The 27,964-nt window shown below is 41.4% G+C and overlaps 1 protein-coding gene across 2 annotated transcripts in view; it reads right to left on the bottom strand.

Moving 5' to 3' along the window:
* Nucleotides 1-26,977, bottom strand: part of DIS3L2 (DIS3 like 3'-5' exoribonuclease 2) — a 351,252-nt gene extending 324,275 nt beyond the window's left edge. For both annotated transcript variants that reach the window (XM_023193873.2, XM_023193874.2), the window contains exon 1: nucleotides 26,460-26,977. The gene's annotated coding sequence lies outside the window, so the exon portion shown is untranslated. The remainder of the gene's footprint in view (nucleotides 1-26,459) is intronic.
* Between the last annotated feature and the right edge of the window lie 987 nt (nucleotides 26,978-27,964).

Raw genomic sequence — 27,964 nt, 5'->3', positions numbered from 1 at the left:
TTAACTTAAGAATAGGAAAAGCCTGCTATTTGTTATTTAATAATGTTCTAAAGGAGATAGTCTGCTACATAACAAAAAAGGTGATATAAATATTAGAAATGAGACAAAATGATCAGTTATAAAGGAAATCACTATCTAGAAAATCCGATACTCAAAAAGGATTAGAATATAAGTTCAATAATGTCCAAAAACAACACATAAAAATAGCCTTTTTATTATATCCCAGTAACAATTTAAAAACTCTGTTATAATACAGAACTTGCCGGGCGCGGTGGCTCAAGCCTGTAATCCCAGCACTTTGGGAGGCCGAGACGGGCGGATCACGAGGTCAGGAGATCGAGACCATCCTGGCTAACACGGTGAAACACCGTCTCTACTAAAAAATACAAAAAACTAGCTGGGCGTGGTGGCGGGCGCCTGTAGTCCCAGCTAGTCGGGAGGCTGAGGCAGGAGAATGGCGTAAACCCGGGAGGTGGAGCTTGCAGTGAGCTGAGATCCAGCCACTGCACTCCAGCCTGGGCGACACAGCGAGACTCCGTCTCAAAAAAAAAAAAAAAAAGAACTTTGCTCCACTTATATGACTTTTTAATCCTTTTCTTTCTTTTTTTTGGAGATGAGTATCACTCTGTTGCCAAGGAAGGCTGGAGGGCAGTGGCATGATCTCGGCTCACTGCAACCTCTGCCTCCCGGGTTCAAGCAAATTCTCCTGCCTCAGCCTCCCAAGTAGCTGGGATTACAGGCATGTACCACTACACTCAGCTAATTTTTGTATTTTTTTTTTTTTTATAATAGAGACAGGGTTTTGCCATGTTGGCCAGGCTGGTCTCGAACTCCTGGTTCAGGTGTTCGAGGTGATCCACCCACCTCGGCCTCCCAAAGTGCTAGGATTACAAGTGTGGACCACCATGCCTGGCCTACTTTTTAATTATTTACATAAACCATGTACAATTATTTTTCAGTGTTTTTTTTTTTTCTTAATTTCCCCAGAATACAATGACTATCTTTAAGCAGCTTTTACATAACAACATATTCTCCAGTTCTCCCTGACTGAGCAGCACGTTTGTTCTTCTTAAATTTGCTGTTTCTCAGCCTCTAGTTCATCCTTCACTTTAGAAGCCAAAGGTTCCAGCAACCAGATTCAAAAATGTTGTCCAATCCCTCAAGCCCTTAAATACTTTGACAAAGTCTAAATCAGTTGTATGAGATGCCAATCTAAAGATTCTTCCAGCTCAGAATCTCTATCTTGCCAGGAGCTAGAATCCCTTTAATCAGGTCTGAGAGACTCTAAGTGTGTGTTCTTCTACAGGCCTTGGGATCATCTAGCTTCACAAGCCTTTTCTCTCCCATGAATTCCAAGTTCTCAGTCGGTGAAAGTCACCCTAGAGCAGAATCACATTCAATTCATCCACTTCTAGTCAAAATCTCTCACATTAACTTTAGTTTCAAACTAGAGCTGCTTCTAAGCCACTATCAACCCAATCCATTTCCTCCAGGTGGATGTGCTATGTGCTTAGAGCACATCCTACAGAAGAGTCAGGACAGTTGGCACTCCTTACACGGAAGTAGGTCTGCTATGTCCCTGGTCTTCCATACATGAGAAACATGCTCAGTAAAGAAGCAAAGATAGAAAAAGTAAATTATTTTCATAATGCTTACAGAATACAGAATCTATTATATTAGAGAAAGAAAGGATATACATTTTTAAAGAAAGAATTTCATCTATATTTTCTATGTTAAAAAAAAAAAGAAAAAAAAATTTGGCCCAGCACAGTGGCTCATGCTTGTAATCCCAGTGCTTTGGGAGGTCGAGGCAGGTGGATCACCTGAGGTCAGAAATTTGAGACCAGCCTGGCCAACGTGGTGAAACCCCGCCTCTACTAAAAATACAAAAATTAGCCGGGCGTGATGGCACGTGCCTGTAATCACAGCTACTCAGGAGGCTGAGGCACAAGAATCGCTTGAACCCAGGAGGCAGAGGTTGCAGTGAGCTGAGATCGTGCCCTTGCACTCCAGCCTAGGCGACAGGAGTAAAACTCCGTCTCAAAAAAAAAAAAAAAAAAACAAGCGAAACTCTATCTCAAAAAAAACCAAACAAAAAGTTCAACCTTCTTACAACACTTTATTCCAAACACAGCACAGGATTATATTCCCAAGTGAAATATCATGGCACTGGCCTATAGAAGAGGATAATGCACCATCTTAAAAATGCAATGATCTGCTATAACAAAATGTCTTAGAATAAAAAGTGCAATGACGTAACAATGAACCATCTCTTTAATCACTGCCTCTCAAGGTGGGACAAATGAAACCTCCAGACATGCCACATTCACAACTTTAATTCTCTAGAAATAGGATTACTGGGGACTCTCACTTTAAAACATACAATTTAGTAAAGTTTGATTTTTTGTTTCTGAAAAGTGTTCGAATTACTTTTGTAATCAAACAACAAAATATATACATATACACATATACATACATTGTTAAACCCCATTCAGCGATAATAATGCAGGGTCTATTTAGATTTACTGATAAAAATAATTATACTTCTTCCTAAACAAATTTAGTTCAATGGGTTAAGAGGAGCAAAAGATTTCAGTATGGCCTACGAACAACCACTCTCCTTCTCCAGAACCTACCCCTGCAGGGTTATACACATTTTGTGTATAATTACACACAATTACTGGCCCAACAATTGAATGTGACTATCTCCCCATAAACAGGTAAAACTATACCAGAGGACTTCCCGTTATGACAAATCCTGCCAATGGCTCATTTCTTTTCTCTGTGTAAAATAAGCTGAGCATATTAAAAGTGTCACTTCATGGAATTTCTTAGTATAATAGGTGAAAACATCTCAAATTACTTACATGATTGCAATTTAGGACACCTCAGTTGTATCACAGCCCGCCCAATCAACACTTAAAAGGCTTTTCCTATGACAGATGACGTAGGGGAAAGCTACCGAGTTTGACTAAAATGAAGTAAAAAGGACAGAAGAAAAGAATAGAGAAGAGAAGCAGCTCGAAAACCATACTCCCAGTGGCTCATGACCAGCCCAAGTCAGGGCTTCCCTGAACGTAACTAAATGGAGCTCTATGGTTAGTGCTATTCAACGCAGAGAACAGCTGCATCAGCAGCACTCTGGAGCATGGTTCAAACTGCAAACTCCCAGGCCTCCCCACAGACCCACTGAATCAGAGTCTCTAGGAGTGGGGTCCTGGAATCTGTGTTTTAACAGGCTCTCCCAGCAGCAGCTCTGACGTTCATTAAAGACTGAGAAGCACTGCACTAAGCTTCCAGGAGTGGACTGAACATTCTTCTTAACATTCCTTAGATGCACACTTCCAGGAGACAGCTTTCCAAATACCCACAACCTCACTGACAAAGACACTGGTATGGGTCACTTTGGCAAGTGACCTCAGAAAATTATGAAACAAGAGGGGCTGTTTTAATGTCTAAACACATCTACTTCATTTTGTAATCTCAGCCTGTCAGGTAAAAGATCCAACTGGCTGTTTCACAGAATACAGAATTACATTGTTCTATGAAATTCTTATCTGAACTGAGAAGAAATGTTTCTCTTCTGCAAAGATACTAAAGCAAAGCCTTCCCTGACCACTCAATCTAAAAACCAATGCAGTTCTTAACTGGGGCATTTTGCCTTCCCACTCCCACCCCAGGACATCGGGCCATGTCTGGAGACATCTTTGGCTGTCACCACTGGGGAAAGTACCATTGGCCTCTAAAGGGTAAAGGCCAGGGATGCTGCTAAACATCCTACAGTACACAGGACAGCCCTCCTTTTTCCACAAAGAATTATACAGTCCAAAATGTCAACAGTACTGAGGTGGAGAAACCCAGATCTAAATTAATCTCCTACAGTCTCTTTCTAGCCCAGCACGCTGTTCTATTTCCTTCACAGTACTTGCCACTCCTTGAAACAATTTTGGTCATTTATTTGTATACTTGGTTACTCTTTTTTTTTTTTTTTTTTTTTTGCTTTTTTTGAGTTAGAGGTTCACTCCATCACCCAGACTGCAGTGCAGTGGCGCGATCTCAGATCACTGCAACCTCCACCTCCTGGGTTCAAGCGATTCTCCTGCCTCAGCCTCCCAAGTAGCTAGGACTACAGGCACATGCCACCAGGCCTGGCTAATTTTTTGTATTTTTAGCAGAGATGGTGTTTCACCATGTTAGGCAGGATGGTCTTGATCTCCTGACCTCGTGATCCGCCCACCTTGGCCTCCCAAAGTGCCGGGATTACAGGCATGAGCCACCGTGCCCGGCCCTCGATCATCAGGCATTAGATTCTAATAAAGAGCACATAATCTACATCCCTCACATGCAGTTCACAACAGGGCTCGCACTCCTATGAGAATCTAATGCCACCACTGATCTGACAGAGGCGGAGCTCAAACAGTAATGCTTGTTCACCACTCACCCCCTGCTGCTGTGGCCCAGTTCCTAACAGGCCACAGAATGGTACCAGTCCACAGATCAGGGGATTGGGATCCCTGTTTAACAAGCCAAAGATTACCAACCACCAACACAGGCTAAGAGAGACATGCAACAGATTCTCCTTCAAAGCCTTTAGGAAGAACCAGCCCTGCCAACACCTTGATCTCACACTTCTATCCTTAATAGCTGTGAGATAATAAATTTCTATTGTTTAAGCCATTCAGTTTGTGATACTTTCCTATGGCAGCCTCAGTAAATCAATACACCAGTAAAACCAAGCTTAGGAGATTCACTGAAAACTCCTCTCCAATGATCTCAAACAACTGTTCAAACAAAAAGGCAGAGGAATGTAAATACATAGAGTGAAACTAGAGAAAAGTCTGATTAATTAAAATGCATTAAAGTCAGCTTAAAACTATACTTGTCTTTCAATCTAGTTTTCAAAAGAGTTTACCAAAAATTATCTTTAAAAGATGCTTGAGGCCGGGTGCAGTGGCTCACACCTGTAATCTCAGCACTTTGGGAGGCCAAGAGGGGTGGATCATCTGAGGTCAAGAGTTCGAGACCAGCCTGGCCAACACGGAGAAACCTCGTCTCTACCAAAAATACAAAAATTAGCCAGCTGTGGTGGTGGGCACCTGTAATCCCAGCTACTTGGGAGGCTGAGGCAGGAGAATCGCTTGAACCCAGGAGGCAGAGGTTGCAGTCAGATGCAATACCACCACTACCCTCCAGCCTGGGCAACAGGGTGAGACTGTTTCAAAAAAAATTTTTTAAAAAGATGCTTGAATAAAACACTAAGAAACAAATCCAAATGTATAAATTATTTAATATATGATAAAAGAGGCATTTCAGATCAACAGAAAAAAGATTTCTCACTAAATTGTAATATAGTAGTGGAGCTATACAGGGAAAAGAAATGAATTAAAACATTATTCTTTATCTACTTCACACCAAACTTGACAGATTAAAGAAGTTATCATAAAATACAAAACCATAAAAAGGACTGATAGATTTAACTGCAAAAAGATGAAATACATAAGTACTGAATATATACTACATCATAAACAAATGTAAAGACAAATATAATATCTTGCTTCCCATGTTAGGTAAACTATTCCAAAGCACAGAATAAGATGAAAAACCCCCTACCATGCTATAAGTAAGTGTATTCTAGATTGCAAAGCCAAGTAAGGAAAGCAAAGAATACAGGCCAATCTCATTTATGAACATAGATGCAAAAATCCTAAATAAAATATTAACAACATGAATCCCCACAATATATTGAAGACTACACACTCAAGCAAGTATATCCTATGAGAGTCTATTAAATATAACTCACTATATAGCAATGGGGGAAGTGAACTTAATAAATGTCCAAAAAAGAATCTGACAAAATTTATCACCAACTAGTATTTCTTTTTTTTTTTTTGAGACAGAGCCTCACTTCTGTCACCCACACTGGAGTGCAGTGGTACAATCTCAGCTCCACAACCTCAGCCTCCCAGGTTCAAGCGATTCTCATGCCTCAGTCTTCCTGAGTAGCTAGCTGGGATTACGGGCACGCACCATGATGCCCAGCTAATTTTTGCGTTTTAGTAGAGACAGAGTTTCTCCATGTTGCCCAGGCTGGTCTTGAACTCCTGGACTCAAGCAATCCACGCACCTCAGCCTCCCAAAATGCTGGGATTACAGACATGAGCCACCAGGCCTGGCCACCAATTAGTACTAAACATCTAAAAAAAAGGACACTTAATAAGCACTTAATTAAAATAAATATATGTTAATTTATTTATATATAAATATGATGTATAATATGTAAATATATGTCTCTATATATATATATATATCATACTTAACAGTATAACATTACTGGCATTCCCATTACAGTTAGGACGAGATACCACCTACAACTCAACACTAAGCTGGAGCAGCCCTAGCCAACATAATCAGAAAAGGAAGAGGAATAAATATTGGAAAAGAGACTATGTGTTTATCATTTACAAATAAAATGACTATCTAGAACATCTAAAAGGACATACTCACAAATTATATTATTGATAACATGCCTATATGCCAACAATAATAAATTTGAAAATGAAAGGAGGAAAAAAGATCAATTCTAAGTAGCAACCAAAAGCACAAGCTAGTAGGGTGTGAAATCTAATTTGAATTTTAAAATTATTTTTAGAAACATGAAAGAAGGCCGGCCGCGGTGGTTCATGCCTATAATCTCAGCTCTTTGGGAGGCCAAGGTGAGTGGATCACTTGAGGTCAGGAGTTCAAGACTAGCCTGCCCAACATGGTGAAACCCCCATCTCTATTAAAAATACAAAAATTAGCCAGGCATGGTGGTGAATGCCTGTAATTCCAGCTACTGGGGAGGCTGAGACACAAGAATCACTTGAACTTGAGAGGCGGAGGTTGCAGTGAGCCAAGATCGCACCACTGCACTCCAGCCTGAACAACAGAGTGAGACTTTGCTCAAAAAATAAAATTTAAAAATTAGCCAGGCATAGTGGCACATGTCTGTGGTTCCAGCTATTCAGGAGGCTGAAGTATGAGGATCACTTGAAAACATAAAAGAGACCTAAACAAATAAACTCTGCTTTTGATCAAAAAAGACTCAATAATATAAAGATGTCAATTAAAAATGAGTTGAAAAAGTCAATGCGATCATAAATTCCAATCATGACCTTGTAACAGAAATTAACAAGTTTATCTGTTTTTTTTTTTTCTCTCGAGACAGAGTCTTGCTCTGTCACACAGGTTGGAGTGCAATGGCGCAATCTCAGCTCACTGCAACCTCCGCCTCCTGCGTTCAAGTGATTATCCTGCCTCAGTCTCCCAAGTAGCTGGGATTACAGGTGCACGCCACCATGCCCAGCTAATTTTTCGTATTTTTAGTAGAGACGGGGTTTCATCATATTGGCCAGGCTGGTCTCAAACTCCGGACCTCATTATCCACCCACCTCGGCCTTCCAAAGCACTGGGATTACAGGCATGAGCCACTGCACCCGGCCTAACAAGCTTATCTTAAAAATCAAATGAAAAACAAAATGGGCAAAGGATCTGAATAGGCATTTCTCCAAAGAAGATACAATTACAGCCAACGAGTTTATGGAAAGATGCTCAACATCATCAGACATTAGGAAAATGTAAATCAAAACCACAAGAAGTACTACTAGTAATACTCACTACAACTGTTCCCTTTAAAATGGCTAACATTCTGTGATGTGAATTTCACATTGATAAAAAGTAATTTTTAAGATCTAATAGAAGAATGCCCAAAATAGATGAGAAATGTTTGCAAAAGAGTAATGAGAAAAGACTTGCTCTATCAAATTGAAAAAATCCTATGACACATTAGTAATTAAAAGATGATATTCAACTAGAAATTGGCAAAGACATCATTAGAAGGAAATAGTCTAGAAACAGACATTAGGGAAATTATTTTAAAACAATTTCACATCACCACGAGGTCAGGAGATCCAGACCATCCTGGCTAACACGGTGAAACCCCATCTCTACTAAATATACAAAAAATGAGCTGGGCATGGTGGTGGGCACCTGTAGTCCCAGCTACTCGGGAGGCTGAGGCAGGAGAATGGCATGAACCCAGGAGGCGGAGCTTGCAGTCAGCCGAGATCGCGCCACTGCACACCAGCCTGAGTGACAGAGCGAGACTAGGTCTCAAAAAAAAAAAGTATTTCAGATCATTAGGAGGGAAAACCACTCAAATGATAATAGGACAGCTGGCTATCTGTTTGAAGAAAAGTTAGATTCTTACCACACATTAAAAAATAGGCCGGGCGCGGTGGCTCACGACTGTCATCCCAGCACTGTGGGAGGCTGAGGTGGGTGGATCACGAGATCAGGAGATTGAGACCATCCTGGCCAACATGGTGAAACTCTGTCTCTTCTAAAAATACAAAAATTAGCCGGGTATGGTGGCAGGTGCCTGTAATCCCAGCTACTCAGGAGGCTGAGGCAAGAGAATCACTTGAACCCGGGAGGCAGAGGTTGCAGTGAGCCGAGATCTCGCCACTGCACTCCAGCTTGGCGATAGGGCGAGACTCTGTCCCTAAATAAATAAATAAACAAACTGACTCCATCCCTAAGTAAATAAATAAATAACCTGCAGGCTGGGCACAGTGGCCTTGGGAGGCCAAACCAGGTGGACTGCTTGAGCCCAAGAATTCAAGACCAGCCTGGGCAAGATGGTGAAACCCCATCTCTACAAAAAAATACAAAAATTAGCCGGGCATGGTGGTGAATGCCTGTAGACCTAGCTACTCAGGAGGCTGAGGTGGGAGGATCACCTGAGCCCGGGAGGTCAAGGCTGCAGTGAGCTGAGATCATGATACTACACTCCAGACTAGGTGACAGAGTGAGACCCTGTTTCAAAATAAAAAAATAAATAAAAATAAATAAATAAAATAAACTGTAGGTGGCTTAAAGTGCTAAATGTTGGAAGTAAAATTATAAATACAGTAAGAATATAAGAAAAATTGCTTAAAACCTAGGAGTAAAGAAAGTCTTCTTAGTTAAGACACAAAATACAGATGTCATAATGATGAAGTCTCAAATTTTAAAAATCAAAAACTTCTGTAAGCCACAAGGAATCATAAAGACAAATCAATCAGGCCAGGCGCTGTGGCTCAAGCCTGTAATCCCAGCACTTTGGGAGGCCGAGACGGGTGGATCACGAGGTCAGGAGATCGAGACTATCCTGGCTAACACGGTGAAACCCCGTCTCTACTAATAAAATACAAAAATCTAGCCGGGCAAGGTGGCGGGCGCCTGTAGTCCCAGCTACTCAGGAGGCTGAGGCAGGAGAATGGTGGGAACCCGGGAGGCGGAGCTTGCAGTGAGCTGAGATCCGGCCACTGCACTCCAGCCTGGGTGATAGAGCGAGACTCCGTCTCAACAAAAAAAAAAAAAAAAAAAGACAAATCAATCAACTAGGAGAAAATATTTATAACACGTAAGAGTCCAAGGATCAATACACAGAGTATGTAAAGACCTACAATCAATATGAAAGAAGCAACTCAATTAAAACAAAATTGAAATTTTAATTTAAAAACAGGTAAAAGAAATATTCTAACTTAATTGTAGGTAAAGGAGATATTCTAATTTAATTGGTCAGTGTTTGCACACAGGCGTGAATATTCTTAAAGCTCCCCTCCCCTGGTGATTCTTATATATGGGGTAAAGAAGCACTAGGCCACAACTATTTGAAGAGCAGGAGGTGTCTCAGCCGGCCCAAGGCGAGGTAAAAGAGGAAAAATCTAACACCCCCTTGAAGAGCTCCTCTGCAATGGGTTCCAGAGTGAGGATGGTGGAGTGCATGGAGACAGAATGCCTTAAAGAAGACTGGTTTTTTTTTTATCCAGTCGCAAATCATTCTCTTTTACTTTCACAAGACCGAAACATAAAAATCATATTCTCTGAGATGAATAAGGAAAATTACTACAAAATAAACTTATACGTCTGTGTGCAAGCAGCCCATGATTACGTGCAAAATCTAACCAAAGCAAACACATACGACGTTACGGGAAAAAAGCAAATCACAGAAAAATATCTGCACTGTGATTCCATTTGACTAGTGTCAAAAACATGTAAAATTAAACCACAGTTTAGATATACAAAGTATGTGGTTCAAGTATAAAGAAAACACAAAATTCAGATTACCTCAGAAAGGTGAAAGGCACGGAGATCTTCAATGGCAACGATAATTTTTTTCTTAATCTGATGGTTGTGTACATTGGGTATTCATTGTCCTGTTATTCTATATACCTTACATGTATTTTGCATACATTACTTTGTAACTTTTCAATTACCAACAGATAAGACTATAGAATGCATGCAAACACATACATAGTCTTTTAATTCTAGCCTCAATCTTTTCCACTGAAAATCTGCCAGGTTCTATCATGTCCTTCTATCCCCTGTTAGGAGTTAACAAAAACCTCAATTTTCATCTTTTCTTCTGAAATTGTATTACAAGGAGACTCATGGAGGTAGGGCAGGGATACAAGAAAGGGCAATGGATCTTCTGATCAAATACGAAACACTGACAATCACTTCAGACCAGAACTCAAGAATAAAAACAAAAAACATGTGTAACAAAATTAAAAGCATTGCAAGAAGAATGACGCAATTTTAACAGCTAGATATTTTTCCATTAATTATTTTCTCAGTGATTAAAACTCCATGAAACCCATTTGAAATCTCAGCTTTCAATTCCTTTGAGATACAAATATTACACTGAGTCCAATTGAGTATTTGCAGTGTCAGAGCAAATTCTACATGTGGTGGGTAGTTTTGAGTTCAAGGACAGTGTCACATGTATTCCTTCCTACTGGCCAGAAGTTTCGAAGTCCCCAAGAATCAGGCCTGGGCTCTGCCCACAACACTATCATCTGAGCGTTCCTTTCATTAGCACAGTACAAGATCACACAATGACCCTTAAGCTGAAGCAGGATCCTGGATGCCTGAGGAAGTGGGATACTCTTTGGTGTATGGTAAAAGCCAAAGGCTGAGACAATCAATAAATTAATTAGCATGAAGCATGCTGACTTCTTTGGAAGGAATTTTATGAACACAGGATTTAAGACTTCTTATACAATAAACAATACAATCACAAGTGCTAATAAAGTAGAACTAAGGGTGCTACAGCATGAAAATGTTATCAATCAATCAATAAACCTCTGAATTTATTATATATAAGATTGTACAGACAGATGGTCCCCAACTTATGATGGTTCAACTTTTAATTTTTCCACTTTACAATGGTGCAAAAGCTATACTCACTCAGTAAAATTGTACTTAAAGGACCCATATGACCCCTCTGTTTTTCACTTTCAGTACAGTATTTAATAAGTTACATGAGGTATTATTCAACACTTTATTATATAAAAGGCTTTGTGTGGCCGGGCGCGGTGGCTGACACCTGTAATCCCAGCACTTTGGGACGCTGAGACGGGTGGATCATGAGGTCAGGAGACCAAGACCATCCTGGCTAACATGATGAAACCCCGCCTCTACTAAAAATACAAAAACTTAGTCGGGTGTGGTGGTGGGCCCCTGTAGTCCCAGCTACTCAGAAGGCTGAGGCAGGAGAATGGTGTGAACCCGGGAGGCGGAGTTTGCAGTGAGCTGAGATAGCGCCACTGCCCTCCAGCCTGGGCGACAGAGCTTGCTCCATCTCAAAAAAAAGTTTTGTGTTAAATGATTTTGCCAAACTTTAGGCTAACATAAGTGTTCTGAACACATTTAAGGTAGGCTAAGCTAAGCTATGATGTTCAGTAGGTGTATTACATTCATTTTCAGTTTGTAATTTTTTTTTTTTTTTTTTTTTTTTTTTTTTTTTTTTGAGAGGGTCTCACTTTGTCGCCCAGGCTGGAGTACAGGGGTGCGATTTCAGCTCACTACAACCTCCACCTCCCAGGCTCCAGCGATCCTCCCACCTCAGCCCCCCAAGTAGCTGGGACCATAGGCACGCACCACCAAACCCAGCTAATTTTTTGTATTTGTGGTAGAAACAGGTTTCACGTTACCCAGGTTGGTCTCAAACTCCTGAGCTCAAGCGATCTGCCTGCCTCAGCCTCCCAAAGTGTTAGGATTACAGGTGTAAGCCACCGCACCTGGCCCAATCTATGATATTTGCAACTTATGATGGGTTTATTGGAATACAATACCATCAGAAGGCAAGAAGGATCTGTACTAGGGAATTAAAGGAAATTTTAAAAGATACCTTCCCTGGATCAGAAGCATACAGTAGTTAAATAGAAAAGAGTTGTAATGTACACTATTGGGGTGGCGGGTACACTAAAAGCCAACACTTCGCCACTATACAATTCATCCATGTAAAGAAAGTCTCTTTACATGGCGGGCAGATCACGAGGTCAGGAGATCGAGACCATCCTGGCTGCCCCTAAAACTATAGAAATAAAAACTAAAATAAATACTTCACAATTCCATCTAACCTCCCTTGTTATCTGCTTTCCATATTAACATTCACTTCTTAAACAGGGGTGTGTGTGTGTGTGTGTGTGTGTGTGTGTGTGTGTGTGTGTGTCTAGTAGAGAAAGAAGAGGAGAGAAAAAGAGAGTAAGAGTGAGGAACGAGGATGGGGAATGAGAACACAGAAATATGTGAGAATAAAGAACAGGAAAGTAGTAGTTATTAGAACTGTATTCCAGAACTGCATTACCTCCAGGGCCTCTAAGGGAGCTTTCTTTCTCTAATCACATCCCTGTCCTCTCCTCACTCCCTCAAGTTTGCAATACTGCTCTTCCTTCTTCTAACTTCTGGTCCTTCATCCCTCATATATATACATACACACACACACACACACACACACACACACACATATATAATTTTTTTTTTTTTTTTTTTTGACAGCATCTCGCTCTGTTGTCCAGGCTGGAGTGCAGTGGCGCAATCTCGGCTCACTGCAAGCTCCACCTCCTGGGTTCCTGCCATTCTCCTGCCTCAGTCTCCAGAGAAGCTGGGACTACAGGTGTTCGCCACCACGCCCGGCTCATTTTTTTGCATTTTTTTCGTAGAGATGGGGTTTCACCATGTTAGCCAGGATGGTCTCGATCTCCTGACCTCATGATCTGCCCGCCTCAGCCTCCCAAAGTGCTGGGATTACAGGGGTAAGCCACCGTGCCCGGCCCATCCCTCATCTTTTTTTTAACCTCTCAGTTGAGCAACCCCATTTCTGCTTTCCCTTCCCTGGATTCTCAGCCTCAAAGAGATACAATATATAATAATAATGTTGGAAAGAAGTTATAGAATCCTGTTCCAACTGCCTCACAGTCCAGAGCTCTCCATGCTAGTGACCTCATTATTTTGCAGAGTCCCCTGAAGGGCCTGGTTAGAGGTTTCGTCCATTCTTTCAGCTTGGCACTCTGGCAGGGGCATAGCCCAGGGACACATTCCAATTTCCTAAAGCTGAAAAGTATCATCTGAGATTCTAAAATCCTTACTAAAACTAACCTTAATTGAATGCCCTTCAAAAGTGTAAACAGTAGATAAACCAGTTCAACTCTATACCCAAGTACTTGTTAAATTATGGTGAGATAAATGATAAAACTACTCATTCTTCAATAATTATTGTATTGTATTGAAGACTTTCCTTTATAAAAGGAAAGCAACCAAGCGGATACAATAGTCTGAAAGGCATATATGTTTTCTAAATAAATAACATTAGTAATTACTTCTCTGAATACTATATCACTTGATTGTATTTTAAGAGATGATTTGTTTATTCTATTAGCCTAAGAGATCAGAAGATTATAATACATCCTTTTATCACTTACAATTTGAATTGTTTTACGTTCTGATAATATTTAGGATCAAGAAATAATAAGCATTATTGATTCTAACATCTCCAAACCCCAGCATTTCTAAGTAAATAAATACATATGTATTTATTTATATGTTTGAGGAGATAGTTATGTAAAAAAAAAAATTTTTTTTAAAGAATTGTAGTCCATATGTCCAAGAAGCTAAAGACTGGCTAAGAGACCTGGGATATACAAAAAAAAGAAAGATCCAAATTAAACTTCTAGAGATAAAAACCACGTCGACTGAGATGAAAAATACACTGGATGGGACAAACAGCAGATTAGACACTACAGAAAAGAAAATTAGTGAACTTCAAGATGTAGCAAGAGAAATTATCCAAAATAAAACAAAGAAGGAAAAAAGACTGAATAAAAAAAAATTGACAGCTGAGACCTTGAGGCTATTCCGGCCAGCCTGCTGCCAGGGAGCCATGTTTTTAGTCTACCACTTAGAGCCTCTTGCCTTCCCCTAGGGAAGTTCTGCTCCAACTTCCCTTCCCTGTCCCTTTTTGGCCCCTATGTGCTCCTCCTTTACTTAGACTTGTACACACAGAGACAAGCACACCCCCTTGTTCCCCACTTCACCAATTCCTGGTGGCTGAAATTCACCCTCACAGACTTCAAAGAAGATATTCTTGAGATAATGAAAAGGAACATCTTTGCATATGAAAGGAAAAAGGTTAATATATGTTTTTTAATATTAGGAACATGTGAACCTTTTTAAAAAGGTTTTATTTACTGTAGAGATATGCAAATCAGAACCAGTATCTCTTGGTCTACTTAATTAAAACCAGCTCACACATCCCTTAGGGGTTTATTATTATTATAATTATTATTGTGGTGGTGGTTGTATTTGTTGTAACTATTATTTGGGGTTTCTTTTGTTTTTCTTTACAGTTCTCCACACTAAACTCACAATATTGTGGGGAGAAGCCATAACTAAACTCTGTGCTGCAGTGAGATATAGGAGTAATCAGCTCCCAGCAACATGTATAGCCCGGGCTGCAGGTTGTAATAATTACCAATGATTTAAAGTTTTAGGCTGGGCGTGGTGGCTCACGCCTGTAATCTCAACACTTTGGGAGGTCTAGGCAGGAGGATCCCTTGAACTCTAGGAGTTCAAAACCAGCCTCAGCAACACGGTGAGACCCTGTCTCTATAAAAATTAAATTTCAATGTAAATAAAGCTTTATTTAGCCTTGATCTCTACCCTCATAGTCAGGTCTTCCCATATTTTATTAGTGAGGTGGAAAATGTATTGTTTGTTTGTTGTTTTGCTTCCCCCCCAATGTTAAACTATGAAATTTGTGATTTGTTTAAGTTCTGGGTGAATCACAGCTTTGTCTGTATGTCCAGATCATTTGTTTCTATGTATTTTGTTTGATTCTTTCTTTCAAAGCTTTTACAAAAATATATACGTGCGTGTGTGTGTGTATAAACATGTAAATATATATATACGGATCTTCTGAAAAGTGTGTTAAGCTCGTTCAAGTAATAGATAACTTTAATAGCCTTGTACGGCATAAAGAAATTGAATCTGTAGTTAAAAACTTTTTGACAAAGAAAACTTGAGACCAAATGGATTCACTGGTAAATTCCACTGAACATTTAAGGAAACTATACCAGTTCTATGCAAACTGTTTCAGAAAACTGAAGAAAAGGAACATTCTCCAATTCATTCAAGGTTTCCAGTGTTACCCTGATATCAAAAACAAAGATACTACGAAACTCAGTTCAAACCAGTATCATTCATAAACAGAAATGCAAATTTTTTAAACAAGATTTTAGGAAATCAATTGCAGCAATATATAAATAGAATAAGAATATGGCAGAATCAAGTGGGGTTTATCTTAGGAATGAAAGGTTACTTTTAGGAGCAGGCATGGTGGTGCACGCCTGTAATCCCAGCACTTTGGGAGGCCAAGGTAAGCAGATGACCTGAGGTTAGGAGTTTGAGACCAGCCTGGGCAACATGGTAAAAACTTCGTCTCTACTAAAAATAGAAAAATTAGCCAGGCATGGTGGCACACACCTGTAGTTCCAGCTACTTGGGAGGCTGAGGCAGGAGAATTGCTTGAACTCAGGAGGCAAAGGTTGCAGTGAGCTGAGATTGCGCCTCTGCACTCCAGCCTGGGTGACAGAGCAAGACTCCATCTCAAAAAGGAAAAAGAAAGGTTACTTTTAATACACTCATGCATTTAATAACGACATTTCAGTCAATGACAGACATACACGCTATGGTGGTCCCATAAGAATATAGGGAAGCTGAAAAATTCCTATCACTTAGTGACAGTACAGCCATCCCAACATTGTAGCACAACCCACTACTCATGTGTTTGTGTTGATGCTGATGTAAACAAGTCTACTGTGCTGCCAGTCATATAAAAGTATAGCACATACAATTATATACAGTACACAATACTTGATAATAAGTGACTATGTTACTGCTTTATGTATTTACCATACTTTCATCATTATTTCAGAGTATACCCCTACTTACTTTTTTATTTTATTTTATTTTATTTTATTTTATTTTATTTTATTTTATTTTTTTTGAGACTGAGTTTCACTCTGTAGCCAAGTTGGAGTTCAGTGGCGCATCTCGGCTCACTGCAGCCTCCACTTCCCGGGTTCAAGCAATTCTCCTGCCTCAGCCTCCCAAGTAGCTGGGATTACATGTGCGCACCACCATGCCCAGCTAATTTTAGTATTTTTAGTGGAGATGGGGTTTCACTGTGTTGGCCAGGATGGCCTCAATCTCTTGACTTTGTGATCCATCCGCCTCAGCCTCCCAAAGTGCTGGGATTACAGGTGTGAGCCACCGTGTCTGGCCACTCCTACTTATTTAAAAAAGATGGGCTGGGCAGAGTGGCTCACACCTGTAATCCCAGCACTTTGGGAGGCCAAGGCAGGCAGATAACGAGGTCTGGAGTTTGAGACCACCCTGGTCAACATGGTGAAACCCCGTCTCTAATAAAAATACAAAAAATGAGCCGGGTGTGGTGGCATGTGCCTGTAGTCCCAGCTACTCGGGAGGCTGAAGCAGGAGAATCACTTGAACCCGGGAGGCGGAGGCTGCAGTGAGCCCAGATAGCGCCACTGCACTCCAGCCTGGCAACAGAGTGAGACTCCATCTCAAAAAAAAAAAAAAAGGACAAAATAATCTGTACACCAAACCCCGACAACACACAATTTACCCATGTAACAAACCTGTACACGTACCTCCAAACCTAACGTAAAATTTGGAAATAAATATTTTAACTGGAAAATGTTAACTGCAAAACAGCCTCAAGCATATCCCTCAGGAGGTATCCAGAAGAAGGCATTGTTACTGGAGATGACAGCTCCACACGTTACTACCCCTGAAGACCTTCCAGTGGCACAAGATGTCAAGGTGGAAGATAGTGATACTGATGATCCTGACTCTATGTAGGCCTAGGCTAATGTGTGTGTTTGTGTCTTAGTTTTTAACAAAAAAAAATTTAAAAGTAAGAAAAAAATAGAAAAAAGGTTACAAAACAAGGACATAAGAGTATTTTTGTACAGCTGCACAGTGTGTTTGTGTTTTAAGCTAAGTATTATTATAAGAATCAAAATATTATAAAAAATTAAAGTTTACAAAGTAAAAAAAGTCACAGTAAGCTAATGTTAATTTATTATTGAAGAAAGAAAAATGTTTTCTATAAATTCAGTAGAGCTTAAGTATACTGTGTTTATAAAGTCGACAGTAGTGCACAGTAATGTCCTAGGCCTTCACACTCATTGACCACTTACTCACTGACTCACCCAGAGCAACTTCCAAGCCTGCAAGTTCCATTCATGGTAAATGCCCTATACAGTGTACCATTTTTTATCTTTTATACTGTATTTTTACTGTACCTTTTCTATGTACAGATACATCTAGATACATAAATACTTAGCATTATATTACAATTGCCTATAGTATTAAATACAGTCACATGCTGTACAGGTTTGTAGCCTAGGCACAATAGGCTATACCATATAGCCTAGGTGTGTAGTAGACTACAACATCTAGGTTTGTGAAAGTACACTCCATGAGGTTTGCACAACAAAATTACCTAACAATGCATTTCTCAGAATGCATCCCCATTGTTAGGTAACAAATAGCTAACATGTAAATCAATGTAATAATTCACCATATTAACAAATGAAAAGAGGCTGGGTGCAGTGGCTCCCACCTATAATCCCAACACTTTAAGACGTGAAGGTGGGAGGATTGCTTGTGCTCAGGAGTTCAAGGCCAGCCTGGACCACATAACAAGACCTCATCTCTACTAGAAAAACAAACAAAAAAGATCAGCCGGTGTAGTATGTCTGTGGTCCCAGCTACTTGGGAGGCTAAGGTGGGAGGACTGTTTGAGCTCCAAAGGTCAAGGCTGCTGTGAACCACAGTCATGCCACTGCATTCCAGCCTGGAAGATAGAGCAAGATCCTGTCTCAGAAAAAAAAAAAAAAAAAAAAAATCATATGATCATCTCAGTAGATTCAGAAAAAGCACTTAACAAAATTCAATGTTCATTCTTGGGAAAAAAAAAAATCTCAGTAAACCAGAAATAGAAGAAAACTTCTCCAGTGATAAAATGCATATACAAATGATGAAAGACTAAATGCTTTCTCCCTAAGAGAAGAAACAAGACAAGTAATCTGCTCTCACCATCTCCATTTAACATTGTACTGGGGGACTGTAGCCAGTGCTATAAAAGCCTGGAAGGGAAGAATTAAAACTGTATTCACAGATGACATAATCTTTACATAGAAAATCCAATGAAATATTAAAAAGCTCTAGGACGCCAGGCGCAGCGGTTCACGCCTGTAATCCCACCACTTTCGGAGGCCAAGGCAGACAGATCACTTGAGATCAGGAGTTCGAGGCTGGCCTGGCCAACATGGTGAAACCCCCGTCTCTACTGAAAATACAAAAATTAGCCAGGCATGGTGGCGCACACCTGTAATCCCAGCTACTCAGGAGGCTGAGGCATAAGAGTTTCTTGAACCTGAGAGGTAGAGGTTGCAGTGAGCCAAGACTGTACCACTGCACTCCTACCTGGGCGACAAAGCAAGACTCCACCTCAAAAAAAAAAAAGGTCTAGGACTAATAAGAACTAAGTGAGCTTAGCCAGACTGACAGAGAAGATTAATGTAAAAGATCAATCATATTTCTATACACTAGTGGCAATCAGAAATATAAATTTTAAAAATATAATTTTAATAGTGTATTAGTCCATTCTCACACTGATATAAATAAATACCCAAGGCTGGGTAATTTATAAAGGAAAGAGGGTTGACTCAGTTCCACATGGCTGGGAAAGACTCAGGAAACTTATAATCATGATGAAAGAGGAAACAGGCATGTCTTACACGGCAGCGGCAGGCAAGTGAGAGAGCATGTGAGAACACAGGAAAAACTACCGTTTATACAACCATCAGATCTTGTGAGAATTCACTACTATGAGAACAGCATGGGGGAAACCAGCCCCATAATCCAATCACTTCCCTCCCTCGACACATGGGGATTACAATCTAACATGAAATTTGGGTGAGGACCTACAACAAAACCATATTAAATAGCATCAAAAACTATTAAATACTTAGGGATAACTAAATATTGACAGTTTCCTTAAAGGTTAAGCATATACCTATTATATGATCTAGCCATTCTACTCCTAGGTATTTAACCAAGAGGAATAAAAATATATGTCCATACAAAGCCTTGTAAACAAATTTTTATAGAAGCCTTATTTGTTAATAACTAAAACTGGAAACAACCAACATGTCCATTGGTAGGTAAATGTATTAATAAACCGAGGTACATCCATACAATGATTATTACACAGCAATAAAGAGGAATCAGCTACTGATACACTTAACAACAGGGATGACTCTCAATTATGCTGAGTGAAAGAAGGATAACCACACATTGTGTGGTTCCGTTTATATAAAATAAGAGGAAATTCTAGGAAATGAAAGTTAATGTACAATGACAAAAACATCAGTTAGGCCAGGTACGGTGGCTCACGCCTGTAATCCAACACTTTGGGAGGCCGAGGCGGGTGGATCATGAGGTCAGGAGATCGAGACCATCCTGGCTAATACGATGAAACCCCGTTTCTACTAAAAATACAAAAAATTAGCTGGGCATGGTGGCGGGCACCTGTAGTCCCAGCTATTCGGGAGGCTGAGGCAGGAGAATGTAGTGAACCTGGGAGGCGGAGCTTGCAGTGAGCCAAGATCACGCCACTGCACTCCAGCCTGGGGGACAGGGCGAGAGTCTGTCTAAAAAAAAAAAAAAAAAAATCAGTTATCTGGGATAGGGATCAGGAAGCCAGGGGTATGAAAACAGCTTTGGGCATAATAGATATGGTCACTGTCTTGTTTGTGATGATAGTCTTACAAGTACACACATACGTCAAAACTTAACCAGTTGTACACTTTAAATATTTAGAGTTTATAACCTGTCAACTATATCTCAATAAATCAGCTTTAAAAATGTGGTCTTAACCAACAATTAATAATCCTAAACAACACAAATTGGGCCCTAATTCATTTATTAAAAATTGTTCTTTGTTAATAAGACATATTTCAGTCATAAAACTTACAAGGCATTCTTACTTGTAAACTATTATGAAAGACTGATTTGAACTGGCAAAAATTCAGTAAAACATAAAGAAAATAAATGCATTATTTCAACAAAAAAGTCTCAGAACAATTCTTTCTTTCATTTACAAAAATTAACTAAAATTAAAAAGAAACAAGCAAATTTCTGACCTTGTTTAATCCTGTGCCATAAGTAAAAGGATTAAACAAAAATAATAATAGCTCCTTCTTGGTATAACTGTTGCTAGAGTTTTGCATTCAACCTTTTAAAAGTGATTAAAAATAACCATAGCAGACATCAGACAAAGAGGCAACTATTTCCCATGTGGAAAGCTGGTCTCTAGAAAAGTGAAGTTAAACAGAAATGTTTGCACCTTCTCTCTGAATCCATCAGCACCTAGATAATCACCACAAACTTTTCCTCATCAAAGCCTAATGAGAAATAGAAACAATCCAATTTCATTAGAGGAGGACCAAAAAGGAAGTATAAGCAAGATTCTTCAATTAGCATTATACAACCCTGCCTCCTCGTTTGGGTCACACAACCTCTCAGTGTCTACCAGACACTCCAGCAATACTTTACTGAGGTTAGGGTACTTCATCAGCTCTTCTCCCCTCCTGATTTCATCAGAGATAATTTCAAGGTACTTTGCACCACATGAAGTGCCTTCCTACCAGTGTGACCAGTGTCTCATCTGTCATTATTAGTACATCCCAGAGGCAGCCTGTTATTGGGGCAAGAAAGGAATCAAAAGTAGGTGGACTAACAGTTGACTAAACTTGATCAAGTCTTGCCTCAACATAACTGGTCACTTAATAACTATTCTAAGGCGTCAAGTTCTTGCTATGGTTTCAAACAAAATACTTTCTATATGAAAAACCCATCAAATCCTTCTACTTCATGTTACATGACAAAAAGGAGCATCTTGTGCTGTTCTACCACCACTCTCAGTTTAATAAAGACAACAAGAATTCTGGGACAGGCACAGTAGTTCATGCCTGTAACTCCAACATTTGAGAGGCCGAGACAGGAGAATCACTTGAGGCCAAGAGTTTCAGACAAGCCTGAGCGACACAGCAAGACCCTGCCTCCACAAAAAAAAAAAAAAAAAAAAAAAAGTTTGCGGGTTTTTTTTTTTTTTTTTTTTTTGAGACGGAGTCTCGCTCTGTCGCCCAGGCTGGAGTGCAGTGGCTTGATCTCAGCTCACTGCAAGCTCCGCCTCCCAGGTTTACACCATTCTCCTGCCTCAGCCTCCCAAGTAGCTGGGACTACAGGCGCCCGCCACCTCGCCCGGCTAGTTTTTGTTTTTGTATTTTTTAGTAGAGACGGGGTTTCACCATGTTAGCCAGGATGGTCTCGATCTCCTGACCTCATGATCCACCCGTCTCGGCCTCCCAAAGTGCTGGGATTACAGGCTTGAGCCACCACGCCCGGCCAAAAAAACAGTTTCTTAACTAGCTGGGCATGGTGGCTCATGCCTATAGACCCAGCTACTCAAGAGGCTCAGGTGGGAAGATCACTCAAGACCGGGAGTTCAAGGTTACAGTGAGCTATGATCACACCACTGCACTCCAGCCTGGGCAGCAGAGTGAGAATCTGTCTCAAAAAACCCAGGTGCGGTGGCTCACGTCTGTAATCCCAGCACTTGGGGAGGCCAAGGCAGGTGGATTGCTTGAGGTCAGGAGTTTGAGACCAGCCTGGCCAACATGGTGACACCCCATTTCTACTAAAAATACAAAAATTTAGCCAGGCATGGTGATGTGAGCTTGTAGTCCCAGTTACTTGGGAGGTTGAGGCTGGAGAATCGCTTGAGCCCAGGAGGCAGAGGTTGCAGTGAGCTGAGATTGTGCCACTGCACTCCAGCCTGGGCAACAGAGTGAGTCTCCGTCTCAAAAAAAAATAAAGAAGACGACTTCTCATCAAGTCTCCACCTCCCTGACATCACCAAAATTGGCATAGATGGCCAGACCTCAGAGGGATCTATTCACTCATTCTAGGCCCAGTTTTACTTGTACTCATGCTCAATAGTATTTTGTTTCATGAAACTCCTCCTGTAAAACAAAAACTTTTTGAAGGATAAAATAAAAAGGACAGGCTGGGCATGGTGGCTCACATCTATAATCCCAGAACTTTGGGAGGCTGAAGCAGGAGGATCGCTTGAGTCCAGAAGGTCGAGGCCGCAGTGAGCCGTGATCTCACCACTGCACTCCAGCCAGGGCAACATGGACATGGCATCAGAGGGTCTGCTTTGACTACAGCACTGTTTTCTTCCTGTGCTTCTTGTAGATATCAGTTAAAATGTCATTTTGGTGATCTCTCTAAAACACTTGTCACAGCCACAGTTTTGCGTTTGTGTGATTATTTGAGTATCATCTGCAGAGGACAGGGATCATATGTGCATTCACTCTCCCCCATCTCCAATGCCAAGCACAGTGCCTAGTACCAAGTAAGCACTCAAATATTATATTTGTTGATTAAGTGAATAAATGAACACTAAGTCTATAAGAAAGCAACAAAACATCTTTTAAGAGGACTTAAGAGTTGCATCATCTTCACAAATGTATCTTTGGTGGATGCCCAAAGCAGCTGAGCCCCCTTATTAAACTCAAAAAAAAAAAAAAAAAGAAGTCAATTCAGATGTCTACATAAATTGCTCTGGCCTTCAATGTCTCAAGGCAAATGCTGAGCATCAAAGGCTGATAGGCTAAACACACACACCCTCTGTATATAAAGCATACCTACTGGTTGCTAAGTAACAGTTGTTTTTGGTATTTCCTGATACTGTTGCTGCTACATAGGAAGCACTTCGGAAATATCAGTTAAATAAAAAAGAGCAACACTTCACAAGACTCTTGAGTATGAATGAAACAGTAACTATACTTAAACTGTGGTGTTTCATATAAACCTAACACCAAATGCAGAAGCAAAGAATCTCTAAGTGGCAAAGCTCTCAGCTAGTAGCTTCACTATTTTAGATCTCGCACAGGAAAAATGCCATATAGATTTGTACTAAGACTATTTGAAAGAAATAGATCACAAATCAAGTGACCTGAGAGCATTAAATAAGAACTTCAAAATGCCACATGGAACTATTTCCCAAACTCTTAAGAATATAAAGAAAGGAATTAGGACTTCCTGTCCCCTTCAATACAAATACAAATTATATCTGTACTTTAGAGACAAATCAAGTCCCATTTCATCCATAAATGACTTCTCCACCCTCTGACCTACTACAGCACTTAAAATCTGTACCACATATTTTGCATTTAAACAAATGTTCATTTTATTGCTTTCCTAATAATTTCATGTGTGCAGTCTTTTATTTCTTTTATATCCTTTAAAGTGTATCATGCTGTAGATGCTTAATAAATATTTATTAAATTGGAATGAAATTATAGTTTTGAATGAATTTGGGTATACTCACACATTTTATTCCCAAATAACATCATTTCCAAAAATGGTTCACATGCCTCAGTTTTAGCTCCATCATCATCAGATTAAAAATAAAGTCGTTATCCAACCACGTTCAAATAAGGCTTACAGTTTTCTTAGTATCACTCATTCAAACTCAAATCAGGGGAGGTTTTCCGGTGCCATAGTGTCTTTTGAAGTCTAAGTCCAGGCTATTAACAACACCTGCCCCTACTTTCTTCAATGCAGCAAATTTCACTTGAAATATTTCTCAAACCTAGTCAGTCTTAGGAAGATTTCCTTCTGCAGAAAACTTGTAAGACACAAAGTCTAAGCTCTAGAATATACTAACCACACCCCACTCACAACTGGGAAGCAAATTCCCCAGAAAAAGATCAGTTCAAGATGTACAGTTAAATGAGTCTCACACCTATAGAACCATGGAACAGAACAGAAAACTCAGAAATAATGCCACACACCTACAACCATCTGATCTTCAATAAGCTGGCAAAAAGCTAGCAATGGGGAAGGGACTCCTTATCCAACAAATGGTGCTGGGATAACTGACTGGCCATATGCAGAAGAATAAAACTGGATCCTTGTATTTCACGATATACATAATGGGTTAAAGATTTAAATGCAAAGACCTCAGTCAGGCACAGTAGCTCATGCCTGTAATTCCAGCACTTTGGGCGACTCAAGGCAGATCTCTTGAGCCTAGGAGTCAGAGACCAGCCTGCACAACATAGTAAAACCACATCTCCACAAAAAATACAAAAATTAGCCAAACGTGGTAGTGCACAACTGTAGTCTCAGCTACTCGGGAGGCTGAGGTGGGAGGATCACTTGAGCCTGGGAAGTCGAGGCTGCAGTGAGCTGCAGTCACTCCACAACACTCCAGCCTGGGTGCCAGCGAGGCCCTGTCTCAAAATAAAATAAAATAAAAGACCTCAAACTATAAAAATCCTAGAAGAAACCCCAGGAAATACACTTCTTGACACCGACCTTGGCAAATTTTTGGCTAAGTCCCCATAAGCAACTGCGGCAAAAACAAAAATTGACAAGTTGGAACTAATTAAACTAGAGCATCTGCACAGCAAAATAAATGATCAACAGAGTAAACAGACAACATACAAAATGGGAGAGAATATTCCCAAACTATGCATCTGACAAAGGTCCAATATCCAGAATCCCTATGGAACTTAAATCAACAAGCAAAAAACAAGCCCATTTTTAAAAATGGCCAAAGGACATGAACAAACACTTCTCAGAAGAAATACAAAAAAAAAAAAAAAAGACCACAACATATAAGCAGCCAACAAATATATGGAAAACATGATCATGACTAATTATCAGAGAAATGCCAATCAAAACCACAGTGAAACACCATCTCATACCAGTCAGAATGGCTATTATCAAAAAGTCAGAAAACAAGCCCTGTTAGGCTCCGTTGAGAAAGGAACACTTAAACACCGTTGGTGGGAATGTAAATTAGTTCAGCCACTGTGGAAAGCAGTTTGGAGATTTCTCAAAGAACTTAAAGAGCCACCATTTCACCCAGCAATCCCATTGCTGAGTATATAACCAAAGGAAAACAGACCATTATACCAAAAAGATATATGCACTTGTATGTTCACGGCTGAGCTATTCACAACAGCAAAGACAAGGAATCAACCTAGGTGACCATCAATGGTGGACCGGACAAAAAAATGTGGATGTACCCTATGGAATACTATGCAGCCACAAAAAAAAAAGAAGAAAATCATGTCCTTTGCAGCAACACAGATGGAGCTGGAGGCCATAATCCTAAACGAATTAGCACAAGAACAGAAAACTAAATACCATATGTTCTCACTTATAAGTGGGAGCTAAACATTGAGCGCACTTACAAGTGGGAGTAGAAACACTGAGCGCCCATGGACACAAACATGGGAACAGTACACAGTGTAGACTACTGGAAGGAGGGGAGAGATGGGGAGTGTGGGCTGAAAAACTGCCTACTGGGTTCTACGCTCAATACCTGGGTGCAATACACCCAACTGAGTAACCTGCATGCGTATCCCCCATATCTAAAATAAAAGTTTAAATTATTTTTTTAAAGAGTCTCTACAATCAATAAAGCACATAAAGTGTATCACTGTGGAAAGCCCAAACGTCAAGAACATGTTATAATTAAGCGGCTGCCATTCAAGATTCCCAAGGCTCCCCATCCCTGCCAGTCCTGAAACATCTCGATCAAGACCCTTGAGAACGCATCCACAGGTGACCCGAGCCTGGGGAAGCGTCCTCTCTACAGCAACAGGCTCTAATTCTGGTCTCGCTCCCCTCACACCATCCTAGGCTACAAAGGCCCTGGCGCTATAAGCGCGGCCTGGGAGGCCGGGTCGGTCAGGAGCGGAGAGTGGGGAGCTGGGGACACTGAGGGAGATGCCGGACAGGGAAGACGCGTGGGCCGGGGAGCAACGCCAGAGGAGGAAGACGCTCCTCCCGGAGGTGCGCCACCGCAGGTGCCTGGCGAAGCGCCGCGGAGCCCCCCAGAGGCCAGACCCCGGGTCGGTCCCGAAGGGGTCGTGCAGCAGTAGGCGGTGTAGGGGGCAGGCGGGTGAGGGCCTCACCGTTTCTCCCCGGAGGCCGGCGCCGCCGCAGTCCCGCAGTTGCTAAGGAGAATGCTCTTCCGGGTCACGGGCGCGGCGTTCTAGAGAGCGACGGTGGCCGGGCGAGGCCGAGAGCGAAGCGCGCGGGGCGTGTGCTCAGTGGAGGAGCTAGTAGTCGGCGGTTCAGCTGCCATAAGGGCGAAATGGCCAGGCCAGGGGCCGCTGCGCCTTCTCCGGCCTCCCTCGTGGGGACAACTGGCTACAACGGTTGGCTCCCAGTGGGCGGCCTCTGAGACGCCTTGTGCCAGGCGCCGGCTGGCTCCGCCTCCCTCTCACACCGGCAGGAGCCTTCCAGACCCGGCTCCTGAACCTCGAGGCTCTGCTCCACTGGGCCAGCTCTTGCACGGCAGACGCCGCTGGCCCCTTTCCTGTGACAAGGCTTTGCTTATTCTTTCGTTTACCCACTGCTCATTTATTGGACAACTGCTTGGGGCGAGGTGATTTGCAGTCCTGGCATTGGGGATTCAGAGATGGGCAACCCCCGCGTGGTCCCTGCCCTCAGGATGACAGGCTGATGGCAGAGCAATCAGATGCCGTCCCCAGGATGATCGAAGGAAAGGAGACTAGGGGAGCCTGCCCAAGGGGCCCACCCCAACATGGGTAGGGAGCAGCTGATGATGGAGACGTCGACCTAGTAGAAAGGGCAGGGAAGAGGGTTTCAGGTGAGAGAAGAAGCGCAGTTGAGAAAGCCCCTGACAGTTCAGTGTGGCCCGCCCAGGGAAGTGTGGAGAGGAGACAATCGCTAAGCTCGGGACCTAGGAAACAGCAATATTGTAGATGTGAGCAAAGGAAAGGGAAATCCAAAGAGCAGCCAGAACGTTCGGGAGAGCTCAAGAGGAAAAAATGCCAGTGAGGGGATGGCCGCCATTCTCAAGCTATGGAGATCCAGTGTTCATTGGTGACCATAGAAAAATCAAACTTCCCTTTGGGAGGCCGAGATGGGCGGATCACCTGAGGTCGGGAGTTCAAGACCAGCCTGACATGGAGAAACCCCGTCTCTATTAAAAATGCAAAATTAGCCGGGCGTGGTGGCACATGCCTGTAATCCCAGCTACTCAGGAAGCTGAGGCAGGTGAATAGCTTGAACCTGGGAGATGGAGGTTGCGGTGAGCCGAGATCGCGCCATTGCACTCCAGCCGGGGCAACAAGAGCGAAACTCCGTCTCAAAAAAAAAAAAGAAAGAAAAAAGAAAAATCAAACTTCCGAGACCAGTCTGGGGACATGGCGAAACCCCATTGCACTACAGAAAAAAAAAAAAAAAAAAGGGTAGGGAAGGAGATACGGGAGGGTAGGGCAGGCAGGACAGAGACCAAACTTCGGAAATAGAATGTGGACAGATGCTTGAGTCTGTATGGAGTCCACCACCATATGCTCCACATTGAAACAAGGAAAAGAGATTAAATTGTTCCTATATTTCTTTTTTTTCTTGCCTTTTTTTTTTTTTTTTTTTTTTTTTTTTTTTTTTT

This window comes from Piliocolobus tephrosceles, chromosome 11 (assembly GCF_002776525.5).
Source record: "Piliocolobus tephrosceles isolate RC106 chromosome 11, ASM277652v3, whole genome shotgun sequence".
NCBI lineage: Eukaryota > Metazoa > Chordata > Mammalia > Primates > Cercopithecidae > Piliocolobus > Piliocolobus tephrosceles.
Note: the sequence above shows the minus strand (reverse complement) of the source record. Positions and strands in the feature narration are given on the sequence as shown.